The sequence below is a fragment of the Aegilops tauschii genome, chromosome 7 (assembly GCF_002575655.3).
Source record: "Aegilops tauschii subsp. strangulata cultivar AL8/78 chromosome 7, Aet v6.0, whole genome shotgun sequence".
Lineage (NCBI taxonomy): Eukaryota > Viridiplantae > Streptophyta > Magnoliopsida > Poales > Poaceae > Aegilops > Aegilops tauschii.
Window position 1 is genome coordinate 433,220,582 of NC_053041.3, and position 13,579 is coordinate 433,234,160.

Consider the following 13,579-nt stretch of genomic DNA (forward strand, 5'->3'; position numbering starts at 1 on the left):
GCAGGCCTCACCGCCCCACCGTACTCCCATCGCCGGCCTAGCCATCCCTCTACTCACCCACACCTGATGTTATTCTCCAGCGACGGCAGACGAACCAGTAAACCCTCGTACAGTCGTACTCCCCTCCGCGTGGGAAACAACTGCCGAGTCTTCCCTGCCTCCGTGTCGTTCCCTTCCTAGGACTCGCCGTCGTCCACTACCCTGGTGCTCTCGGCGCGGCCTGGTCAACGTGGTCAACGACCGACATGCATCTGAAGTGGATTGTACGTGGAGAGGCCAACAACTAGGTCCACGGCCGCACGCAAGGAAATGCCTCCTTATTACGCGCAAAATAATGATTCCTCCACCTGACATCAGGGAGCCATCGAAAGGGCCTCTGTATTTCGCGAAAAAAACATTACCGCCGCTGACAGCTCGGACCCACCAGCTATATCTTCGCACGCAAGGAAGTGCCTCCTTATTACGCACAAAAAAATGAATACTCCCCCTGCTAGCTGGGACCCACCATGGTGGGAGGCTGACTTGTGGGCCTACTATGTTGACTGGGACGGGGGCCTTTGTCAACTCTAGTCAATATGAACGATTCTAGCTCCAGTGACCGTACGATGTCCATCCAACGGCCGTAGTGCTTCTTCAACCTCTGGTCTTCTTGCTCCACCGCCCAAAGCAGCGCCGGTCGTGCTGCATGCTCCTGCTTTCCGTGGCCGGCTGTGCTGCCGCGGAGGCCTCACCGCCCCCTACTATTCCCACCGCTGGCCAGGCCATGCGGCGACGGCAGCCTCACACCGCAGCCGAACCAGTGATCCCTCGTTCTCCTCTCCGCCCGGGCTTCCACTGCCGCGTCTTCCCCGGCTCCGCGTCGTCCCCTTCCTAGGCCTCGCCGTCGTCCACCGCTATGGTGCTCTCCGCGCGGCGTGGTCAACATGGTCAAGGAACGACTTCCATCGGAAGAGTACTGTACGTGGAGAGGCTGACATCTGGGTCCACGGCCACAGCCCAGTTTTTTTGTGATATGCCAAGTCGCTTCGTCAGGCCTGTTGGGCTGCAAATCTTTCAAGACGAGGAGAGCTTTCATTCGGCTGGCCGAGAAAATGGCCCATCAGTAATGAGAAGTGGGATGTACATTTTTATAACACATCAAACCGGCAATTAGTTTCAAATATCCTTTTTTTCATTTCGAGATTTTAAATTACATTAATTTTTATGCGTGGACAATTTGTTGGATTTTATATTGATATACATTTATTTTTAAAATCAATTTGAATGTGAGTCGAAATTTCGGGATTAAAAACAGTTCGGACCGCACCGAAATAAGAAAAATTTCATATAATTTTTTAACCGTGGCCACAATATGGGCTGTAATGCTAACAAAAAGAATATGGACTCCAAAAAAACCTTAATAATTAGGAAATGGGCTGTAAATTATTAGAAATAATGGCAGATGGGCTGTATGCTGTTTTCCACATTTGAGGCTTTCCTAAAAAAAGGATGACGCACAAGCACTGACTGTTGGATGGCCATCCCACGGCCGTCGTGCTTCTTCAATCTCTGCTCTTCCTGCTCCAGCCGCTCAAACAAGCGCCGGCGGGATTGCCTGCTCCTTCCTCCCCGCGGCCGGCTCTCCTGCCGCGCAGGCCTCACCGCCCCAACATACTCCCATCGCTGGCCTAGCCATCGGTCTACTCACCCACACCTGCTGTTATTCTCCGGCGACGGCAGACGAAGCAGTAAACCCTCATATAGTCGTACTCCCCTCCGCGTGGGAAACAACTCTCGAGTCTTCCCTGCCTCCGTGTCGTTCCCTTCCTAGGCCTCGCCGTCGTCCACCGCCCTGGTGCTCTCGGCGCGGCCTGGTCAACGTGGTCAACGACCGACATGCATCTGAAGTTGATTGTACGTGGAGAGGCCGACAGCTGGGTCCACGGCCGCACGCAAGGAAATGCCTCCTTATTACGCGCAAAATAATGATTCCTCCACCTGACATCAGGGACCCATCGAACGGGCCTCTGTATTTCGCGAAAAAAATGTTACCGCCGCTGACAGCTCGGACCCAGTTTTTTTGTGATTTGCCAAGTAAGTCGCTTGGTCATGCCTGTTGGGCTGCAAATCTTTCAAGACGAGGACCATCAGTAATGAGAAATGGGATGTACATTTTTATAACACATCAAATCGGCAATTAGTTTCAAATATCTTTTTTCTCATTTCGAGATTTTAAATTACACTAATTTTTATGCGTGGAGAATTTGTTGGATTTTATATTGATATACATTTATTTTTTTAAATCAGTTTGAATGTGAGTCGAAATTTCGGGATTAAAAACAGTTCGGACCGCACCGAAATATGCAAAATTTCATATAATTTTTCAACCGTGACCACAATATGGGCTGTAATGGTAACAAAAAGAATATGGGCTCCAAAAAAACCTTAATAATTAGCAAATGGGCTGTAAATTATTAGAAATAATGGCAGATGGGCTGTATGCTGTTTTCCACAGATTTGAGGCTTTCCTAAAAAAACGATGACGCACAAGCACTGACTGTTGGATGGCCATCCCACGGCCGTCGTGCTTCTTCAATCTCTGCTCTTCCTGCTCCAACCGCTCAAACAAGCGTCGGCGGGACAGCCTGCTCCCTCCTCCCCGCGGCCGGCTCTTCTGCCGCGCAGGCCTCACCGCCCCACCGTACTCCCATCGCTGGCCTAGCCATCCCTCTACTCACCCACACCTGCTGTTATTCTCCGGCGACGGCAGACGAACCAGTACACCCTCATACAGTCGTACTCCCCTCCGCGTGGGAAACAACTGCCGAGTCTTCCCTGCCTCCATGTCGTTCCCTTCCTAGGCCTCGCCGTTGTCCACCACCCTGGTGCTCTCGGCGCGGCCTGGTCAACGTGGTCAACAACCGACATGCATCTGAAGTGGATTGTACGTGGAGAGGCCGCCAGCTGGGTCCACGGCCGCACGCAAGGAAATGCCTCCTTATTACGCGCAAAATAATGATTCCTCCACCTGACATCAGGGACCCATCGAAAGGGCCTCTGTATTTCGCGAAAAAAACGTTACCGCCGCTGACAGCTCGGACCCACCAGCTATATCTTCGCACGCAAGGAAGTGCCTCCTTAATACGCACAAAAAAATGAATACTCCCCATGCTAGCTGGGACCCACCATGGTGGGAGGCTGACTTGTGGGACTACTAAGTTGACTGGGACGGGGGCCTTTGTCAACTCTAGTCAATATGAACGATTCTAGCTCCAGTGACCGTACGATGTCCATCCAACGGCCGACCTCTAGTCTTCTTGCTCCACCGCCCAAAGCAGCGCCGGTCCTGCCGCATGCTCCTGCTTTCCGTGGCCGGCTGTGCTGCCGCGGAGGCCTCACCGCCCCCTACTATTCCCACCGCTGGCCAGGCCATGCGGCGACGGCAGCCTCACACCGCAGCCGAACCAGTGAACCCTCGTTCTCCTCTCCGCGCGGGCTTCCACTGCCGCGTCTTCCCCGGCTCCGCGTCGTCCCCTTCCTAGGCCTCGCCGTCGTCCACCGCTGTGGTGCTCTCCGCGCGGCGTGGTCAACGTGGTCAAGGAACGACGTCCATCGGAAGAGTACTGTACGTGGAGAGGCTGACAGCTGGGTCCACGGCCACAGCCCAGTTTTTTTGTGATTTGCCAAGGAAGTCGCTTTGTCAGGCATGTTGGGCTGCAAATCTTTCAAGACGAGGAGAGCTTTCATTCGGCTGGCCGAGAAAATGGCCCATAAGTAATGAGAAATGGGATGTACATTTTTATAACACATCAAACCGGCAATTAGTTTCAAATATCTTTTTTTTATTTCGAGATTTTAAATTACATTAATTTTTATGCGTGCAGAATTTGTTGGATTTTATATTGATATACATTTATTTTTAAAATCAGTTTGAATGTGAGTCGAAATTTCGGGATTAAAAACAGTTCGGACCGCACCGAAATATGCAAAATTTCATATAATTTTTTAACCGTGGCCACAATATGGGCTGTAATGCTAACAAAAAGAATATGGGCTCCAAAAAAACCTTAATAATTAGCAAATGGGCTGTAAATTATTAGAAATAATGGCAGATGGGCTGTATGCTGTTTTCCACAGATTTGAGGCTTTCCTAAAAAAAGGATGACGCACAAGCAGTGACTGTTGGATGTCCATCCCACGGCCGTCGTGCTTCTTCAATCTCTGCTCTTCCTGCTCCAGCCGCTCAAACAAGCGCCGGCGGGATTGCCTGCTCCCTCCTCCCCGCGGCCGGCTCTGCTGCCGCGCAGGCCTCACCGCCCCAACATACTCCCATCGCTGGCCTTGCCATCCGTCTACTCACCCACACCTGCTGTTATTCTCTGGCGACGGCAGACGAACCAGTAAACCCTCGTACAGGCGTACTCCCCTCCGCGTGGGAAACAACTGCCGAGTCTTCCCTGCCTCCTTGTCGTTCCCTTCCTAGGCCTCGCTGTCGTCCACCACCCTGGTGCTCTCGGCGCGGCCTGGTCAACGTGGTCAACGACCGACATGCATCTGAAGTGGACTGTACGTGGTCCACGGCCGCACGCAAGGAAATGCCTCCTTATTAAGCGCAAAATAATGATTCCTCCACCTAACATCAGGGACCCACCGAAAGGGCCTCTGTATTTCATGAAAAAAACGTTACCGCCGCTGACAGCTCGGACCCGCCAGCTATATCTTCGGACGCAAGGAAGTGCCTCCTTATTACGCACAAAAAAATTAATACTCCCCCTGCTAGATGGGACCCAACATGGTGGGAGGCTGACTTGTGGGCCTACTAAGTTGACTGGGATGGGGGCCTTTGTCAACTCTAGTCAATATGAACGATTCTAGCTCCAGTGACCGTACGATGTCCATCCAACGGCCGTAGTGCTTCTTCAACCTCTGGTCTTCTTGCTCCACCGCCCAAAGCAGCGCCGGTCGTGCCGCATGGTCCTGCTTCCTGTGGCCGGCTGTGCTGCCGCGGAGGCCTCACCGCCCCTACTATTCCCACCGCTGGCCAGGCCCTGCGGCGACGACAGCCTCACACCGCAGCCGACCCATTGAGCCCTCATTCTCCTCTCCGCGCGGGCTTCCACTGCCCCATCTTCCCCGGCTCCGCGTCGTCCCCTTCCTAGGCCTCGCCGTCGTCCACCGCTGTGGTGCTCTCCGCGCGGCGTGGTCAACGTGGTGAAGGAACGACTTCCATCAGAAGAGTACTATACGTGGAGAGGCTGACAGCTGGGTCCACGGCCACAGCCCAGTTTTTTGTGATTTGCCAAGTAAGTCGCTTTGTCAGGCCTGTTGGGCTGCAAATCTTTCAAGACGAGGAGAGCTTTCATTCGGCTGGCCGAGAAAACGGCCCATCACTAATGAGAAATGGGATGTACATTTTTAAAACACATCAAACCGGCAATTAGTTTCAAATATCTTTCTTTTTTCATTTCGAGATATTAAATTACATTAATTTTTATGCGTGGAGAATTTGTTGGATTTTATATTGATATACCTTTATTTTTAAAATTAGTTTGAATGTGAGTCGAAATTTCGGGATTAAAAACAGTTCGGACCGCACCGCAATATGCAAAATGTCGAATAATTTTTTAACCGTGGCCACAATATGGACTGTAATGCTAAAAAAAAGAATATGGGCTCCAAAAAAACCTTAATATTTGGAAATGGGCTGTAAATTATTAGAAATAATGGTAGATGGGTTGTATGCTGTTTTCCACAGATTTGAGGCTTTCCTAAAAAAAGGATGACACACAAGCAGTGACTGTTGGATGGCCATCCAACGGCCGTCGTGCTTCTTCAATCTCTGCTCTTCCTGCTCCAGCCGCTCTAACAAGCGCCGGTGGGACTGCCTTCTCCCTCCTCCCCGCGGCCGGCTCTGCTGCCGCGCAGGCCTCACCGCCCCCCCATACTCCCATCGCTGGCCTAGCCATTTGTCTACTCACCCACACCTGCTGTTATTCTCCGGCGACGGCAGACGAACCAGTAAACCCTCGTACAGTCGTACTCCCCTCCGCGTGGGAAACAACTGCCGAGTCTTCCCTGCCTCCGTGTCGTTCCCTTCCTAGGCGTCGCCGTCGTCCACCGCCCTGGTGCTCTCGGCGCGGCCTGGTCAAAATGGTCAACGACCGACATGCATCTGAAGTGGACTGTACGTGGAGAGGCCGACAGCTGGGTCCTTGGCCACACGCAAGGAAATGCCTCCTTATTACGCGCAAAATAATGATTCCTCCACCTGACATCAGGGACCCATCGAAAGGGCCTCTGTATTTCGTGAAAAAAACGTTACCGCCGCTGACAGCTCGGACCCACCAGCTATATCTTCGCACACAAGGAAGTGCCTCCTTATTACGCACAAAAAAATGAATACTCCCCTACTAGCTGGGACCCACCATGGTGGGAGGCTGACTTGTGGGCCTACTAAGTTGACTGGGACGGGGGCCTTTGTCAACTCTAGTCAATATGAACGATTCTAGCTCCAGTGACCGTACGATGTCCATCCAACGGCCGTAGTGCTTCTTCAACCTCTGGTCTTCTTGCTCCACCGCCCAAAGCAGCGCCGGTCGTGCCGCATGGTCCTGCTTCCCGTGGCCGGCTGTGCTGCCGCGGAGGCCTCACCGCCCCTACTATTCCCACCGCTGGCCAGGCCCTGCGGCGACGACAGCCTCACACCGCAGCCGAACCATTGAGCCCTCGTTCTCCTCTCCGCGCGGGCTTCCACTGCCCCATCTTCCCCGGCTCCGCGTCGTCCCCTTCCTAGGCCTCGCCGTCGTCCACCGCTGTGGTGCTCTCCGCGCGACGTGGTCAACGTGGTCAAGGAACGACTTCCATCAGAAGAGTACTATACGTGGAGAGGCTGACAGCTGGGTCCACGGCCACAGCCCAGTTTTTTGTGATTTGCCAACTAAGTCGCTTTGTCAGGCCTGTTGGGCTGCAAATCTTTCAAGACGAGGTGAGCTTTCATTCGGCTGGCCGAGAAAACGGCCCATCACTAATGAGAAATGGGATGTACATTTTTAAAACACATCAAACCGGCAATTAGTTTCAAATATCTTTTTTTTTCATTTTGAGATATTAAATTACATTAATTTTTATGCGTGGAGAATTTGTTGGATTTTATATTGATATACCTTTATTTTTAAAATCAGTTTGAGTGTGAGTCGAAATTTCGGGATTAAAAACAGTTCGGACCGCACCGCAATATGCAAAATGTCGAATACTTTTTTAACCGTGGCCACAATATGGGCTGTAATGCTGACAAAAAGAATATGGGGTCCAAAAAAACCTTAATAATTAGCAAATGGGCTGTAAATTATTAGAAATAATGGTAGATGGGCTGTATGCTGTTTTCCACAGATTTGAGGCTTTCCTAAAAACAAGGATGACGCACAAGCAGTGACTGTTGGATGGCCATCCAACGGCCGTCGTGCTTCTTCAATCTCTGCTCTTCCTGCTCCAGCCGCTCTAACAAGCGCCGGTGGGACTGCCTGCTCCCTCCTCCCCGCGGCCGGCTCTGCTGCCGCGCAGGCCTCACCGCCCCCCCATACTCCCATCGCTAGCCTAGCCATGACTCTACTCATCCACACCTGCTGTTATTCTCCGGCGACGGCAGACGAACCAGTAAACCCTCGTACAGTCGTACTCCCCTCCGCGTGGGAAACAACTGCCGAGTCTTCCCTGCCTCCGTGTCGTTCCCTTCCTAGGCGTCGCCGTCGTCCACCGCCCTGGTGCTCTCGGCGCGGCCTGGTCAACGTGGTCAACGACCGACATGCATCTGAAGTGGACTGTACGTGGAGAGGCCGACAGCTGGGTCCATGGCCACACGCAAGGAAATGCCTCCTTATTACGCGCAAAATAATGATTCCTCCACCTGACATCAGGGACCCATCGAAAGGGCCTCTGTATTTTGCGGAAAAAATGTTACCGCCGCTGACAGCTCGGACCCACCAGCTATATCTTCGCACGCAAGGAAGTGTCTCCTTATTACGCACAAAAAAATGAATACTCCCCTACTAGCTGGGACCCACCATGGTGGGAGGCTGACTTGTGGGCCTACTAAGTTGACTGGGACGGGGGCCTTTGTCAACTCTAGTCAATATGAACGATTCTAGCTCCAGTGACCGTACGATGTCCATCCAACGGCCGTAGTGCTTCTTCAACCTCTGGTCTTCTTGCTCCACCGCCCAAAGCAGCGCCGGTCGTGCCGCATGCTCCTGCTTCCCGTGGCCGGCTGTGCTGCCGCGGAGGCCTCACCGCCCCCTACTATTCCCACCGCTGGCCAGGCCCTGCGGCGACGACAGCCTCACACCGCAGCCGAACCATTGAGCCCTCGTTCTCCTCTCCGCGCGGGCTTCCACTGCCCCATCTTCCCCGGCTCCGCGTCGTCCCCTTCCTAGGCCTCGCCGTCGTCCACCGCTGTGGTGCTCTCCGCGCGGCGTGGTCAACGTGGTCAAGGAACGACTTCCATCAGAAGAGTACTATACGTGGAGAGGCTGACAGCTGGGTCCATGGCCACAGCCCAGTTTTTTGTGATTTGCCAACTAAGTCGCTTTGTTAGGCCTGTTGGGCTGCAAATCTTTCAAGACGAGGAGAGCTTTCATTCGGCTGGCCGAGAAAACGGCCCATCACTAATGAGAAATGGGATGTACATTTTTAAAACACATCAAACCGGCAATTAGTTTCAAATATCTTTTTTTTTCATTTTGAGATATTAAATTACATTAATTTTTATGCGTGGAGAATTTGTTGGATTTTATATTGATATACCTTTATTTTTAAAATCAGTTTGAGTGTGAGTCGAAATTTCGGGATTAAAAACAGTTCGGACCGCACCGCAATATGCAAAATGTCGAATACTTTTTTGACCGTGGCCACAATATGGGCTGTAATGCTAACAAAAAGAATATGGGCTCCAAAAAAACCTTAATAATTAGCAAATGGGCTGTAAATTATTAGAAATAATAGTAGATGGGCTGTATGCTGTTTTCCACAGATTTGAGGCTTTCCTAAAAACAAGGATGACGCACAAGCAGTGACTGTTGGATGGCCATCCAACGGCCGTCGTGCTTCTTCAATCTCTGCTCTTCCTGCTCCAGCCGCTCTAACAAGCGCCGGTGGGACTGCCTGCTCCCTCCTCCCCGCGGCCGGCTCTGCTGCCGCGCAGGCCTCACTGCCCCCCCATACTCCCATCGCTAGCCTAGCCATCACTCTACTCACCCACACCTGCTGTTATTCTCCGGCGACGGCAAACGAACCAGTAAACCCTCGTACAGTCGTACTCCCCTCCGCGTGGGAAAAACTGCCGAGTCTTCCCTGCCTCCGTGTCGTTCCCTTCCTAGGCGTCGCCGTCGTCCACCGCCCTGGTGCTCTCGGCGCGGCCTGGTCAACGTGGTCAACGACCGACATGCATCTGAAGTGGACTGTACGTGGAGAGGCCGACAGCTGGGTCCATGGCCACACGCAAGGAAATGCCTCCTTATTACGCGCAAAATAATGATTCCTCCACCTGACATCAGGGACCCATCGAAAGGGCCTCTGTATTTTGCGAAAAAAATGTTACCGCCGCTGACAGCTCGGACCCACCAGCTATATCTTCGCACGCAAGGAAGTGCCTCCTTATTACGCACAAAAAAATGAATACTCCCCTACTAGCTGGGACCCACCATGGTGGGAGGCTGACTTGTGGGCCTACTAAGTTGACTGGGACGGGGGCCTTTGTCAACTCTAGTCAATATGAACGATTCTAGCTCCAGTGACCGTACGATGTCCATCCAACGGCCGTAGTGCTTCTTCAACCTCTGGTCTTCTTGCTCCACCGCCCAAAGCAGCGCCGGTCGTGCCGCATGCTCCTGCTTCCCGTGGCCGGCTGTGCTGCCGCGGAGGCCTCACCGCCCCCTACTATTCCCACCGCTGGCCAGGCCCTGCGGCGACGACAGCCTCACACCGCAGCCGAACCATTGAGCCCTCGTTCTCCTCTCCGCGCGGGCTTCCACTGCCCCATCTTCCCCGGCTCCGCGTCGTCCCCTTCCTAGGCCTCGCCGTCGTCCACCGCTGTGGTGCTCTCCGCGCGGCGTGGTCAACGTGGTGAAGGAACGACTTCCATCAGAAGAGTACTATACGTGGAGAGGCTGACAGCTGGGTCCACGGCCACAGCCCAGTTTTTTGTGATTTGCCAACTAAGTCGCTTTGTCAGGCCTGTTGGGCTGCAAATCTTTCAAGACGAGGAGAGCTTTCATTCGGCTGGCCGAGAAAACGGCCCATCACTAATGAGAAATGGGATGTACATTTTTAAAACACATCAAACCGGCAATTAGTTTCAAATATCTTTTTTTTCATTTTGAGATATTAAATTACATTAATTTTTATGCGTGGAGAATTTGTTGGATTTTATATTGATATACATTTATTTTTAAAATCAGTTTGAGTGTGAGTCGAAATTTCGGGATTAAAAACAGTTCGGACCGCACCGCAATATGCAAAATGTCGAATACTTTTTTAACCGTGGCCACAATATGGGCTGTAATGCTAACAAAAAGAATATGGGCTCCAAAAAAACCTTAATAATTAGCAAATGGGCTGTAAATTATTAGAAATAATGGTAGATGGGCTGTATGCTGTTTTCCACAGATTTGAGGCTTTCCTAAAAACAAGGATGACGCACAAGCAGTGACTGTTGGATGGCCATCCAACGGCCGTCGTGCTTCTTCAATCTCTGCTCTTCCTGCTCCAGCCGCTCTAACAAGCGCCGGTGGGACTGCCTGCTCCCTCCTCCCCGCGGCCGGCTCTGCTGCCGCGCAGGCCTCACCGCCCCCCCATACTCCCATCGCTAGCCTAGCCATCACTCTACTCACCCACACCTGCTGTTATTCTCCGGCGACGGCAGACGAACCAGTAAACCCTCGTATAGTCGTACTCCCCTCCGCGTGGGAAACAACTGCCGAGTCTTCCCTGCCTCCGTGTCGTTCCCTTCCTAGGCGTCGCCGTCGTCCACCGCCCTGGTGCTCTCGCCGCGCCTGGTCAACGTGGTCAACGACCGACATGCATCTGAAGTGGACTGTACGTGGAGAGGCCGACAGCTGGGTCCATGGCCACACGCAAGGAAATGCCTCCTTATTACGCGCAAAATAATGATTCCTCCACCTGACATTAGGGACCCATCGAAAGGGCCTCTGTATTTTGCGAAAAAAATGTTACCGCCGCTGACAGCTCGGACCCACCAGCTATATCTTCGCACGCAAGGAAGTGCCTGCTTATTACGCACAAAAAAATGAATACTCCCCTACTAGCTGGGACCCACCATGGTGGGAGGCTGACTTGTGGGCCTACTAAGTTGACTGGGACGGGGGCCTTTGTCAACTCTAGTCAATATGAACGATTCTAGCTCCAGTGACCGTACGATGTCCATCCAACGGCCGTAGTGCTTCTTCAACCTCTGGTCTTCTTGCTCCACCGCCCAAAGCAGCGCCGGTCGTGCCGCATGCTCCTGCTTCCCGTGGCCGGCTGTGCTGCCGCGGAGGCCTCACCGCCCCCTACTATTCCCACCGCTGGCCAGGCCCTGCGGCGACGACAGCCTCACACCGCAGCCGAACCATTGAGCCCTCGTTCTCCTCTCCGCGCGGGCTTCCACTGCCCCATCTTCCCCGGCTCCGCGTCGTCCCCTTCCTAGGCCTCGCCGTCGTCCACCGCTGTGGTGCTCTCCGCGCGGCGTGGTCAACGTGGTCAAGGAACGACTTCCATCAGAAGAGTACTATACGTGGAGAGGCTGACAGCTGGGTCCACGGCCACAGCCCAGTTTTTTGTGATTTGCCAACTAAGTCGCTTTGTCAGGCCTGTTGGGCTGCAAATCTTTCAAGACGAGGAGAGCTTTCATTCGGCTGGCCGAGAAAACGGCCCATCACTAATGAGAAATGGGATGTACATTTTTAAAACACATCAAACCGGCAATTAGTTTCAAATATCTTTTTTTTTCATTTTGAGATATTAAATTACATTAATTTTTATGCGTAGAGAATTTGTTGGATTTTATATTGATATACATTTATTTTTAAAATCAGTTTGAGTGTGAGTCGAAATTTCGGGATTAAAAACAGTTCGGACCGCACCGCAATATGCAAAATGTCGAATACTTTTTTAACCGTGGCCACAATATGGGCTGTAATGCTAACAAAAAGAATATGGGGTCCAAAAAAACCTTAATAATTAGCAAATGGGCTGTAAATTATTAGAAATAATGGTAGATGGGCTGTATGCTGTTTTCCACAGATTTGAGGCTTTCCTAAAAACAAGGATGACGCACAAGCAGTGACTGTTGGATGGCCATCCAACGGCCGTCGTGCTTCTTCAATCTCTGCTCTTCCTGCTCCAGCCGCTCTAACAAGCGCCGGTGGGACTGCCTGCTCCCTCCTCCCCGCGGCCGGCTCTGCTGCCGCGCAGGCCTCACCGCCCCCCCATACTCCCATCGCTAGCCTAGCCATCACTCTACTCACCCACACCTGCTGTTATTCTCCGGCGACGGCAGACGAACCAGTAAACCCTCGTACAGTCGTACTCCCCTCCGCGTGGGAAACAACTGCCGAGTCTTCCCTGCCTCCGTGTCGTTCCCTTCCTAGGCGTCGCCGTCGTCCACCGCCCTGGTGCTCTCGGCGCGGCCTGGTCAACGTGGTCAACGACCGACATGCATCTGAAGTGGACTGTACGTGGAGAGGCCGACAGCTGGGTCCATGGCCACACGCAAGGAAATGCCTCCTTATTACGCGCAAAATAATGATTCCTCCACCTGACATCAGGGACCCATCGAAAGGGCCTCTGTATTTTGCGAAAAAAATGTTACCGCCGCTGACAGCTCGGACCCACCAGCTATATCTTCGCACGCAAGGAAGTGCCTCCTTATTACGCACAAAAAAATGAATACTCCCCTACTAGCTGGGACCCACCATGGTGGGAGGCTGACTTGTGGGCCTACTAAGTTGACTGGGACGGGGGCCTTTGTCAACTCTAGTCAATATGAACGATTCTAGCTCCAGTGACCGTACGATGTCCATCCAACGGCCGTAGTGCTTCTTCAACCTCTGGTCTTCTTGCTCCACCGCCCAAAGCAGCGCCGGTCGTGCCGCATGCTCCTGCTTCCCGTGGCCGGCTGTGCTGCCGCGGAGGCCTCACCGCCCCCTACTATTCCCACCGCTGGCCAGGCCCTGCGGCGACGACAGCCTCACACCGCAGCCGAACCATTGAGCCCTCGTTCTCCTCTCCGCGCGGGCTTCCACTGCCCCATCTTCCCCGGCTCCGCGTCGTCCCCTTCCTAGGCCTCGCCGTCGTCCACCGCTATGGTGCTCTCCGCGCGGCGTGGTCAACGTGGTCAAGGAACGATTTCCATCAGAAGAGTACTATACATGGAGAGGCTGACAGCTGGGTCCACGGCCACAGCCCAGTTTTTTGTGATTTGCCAACTAAGTCGCTTTGTCAGGCCTGTTGGGCTGCAAATCTTTCAAGACGAGGAGAGCTTTCATTCGGCTGGCCAAGAAAACGGCCCATCACTAATGAGAAATGGGATGTACATTTTTAAAACACA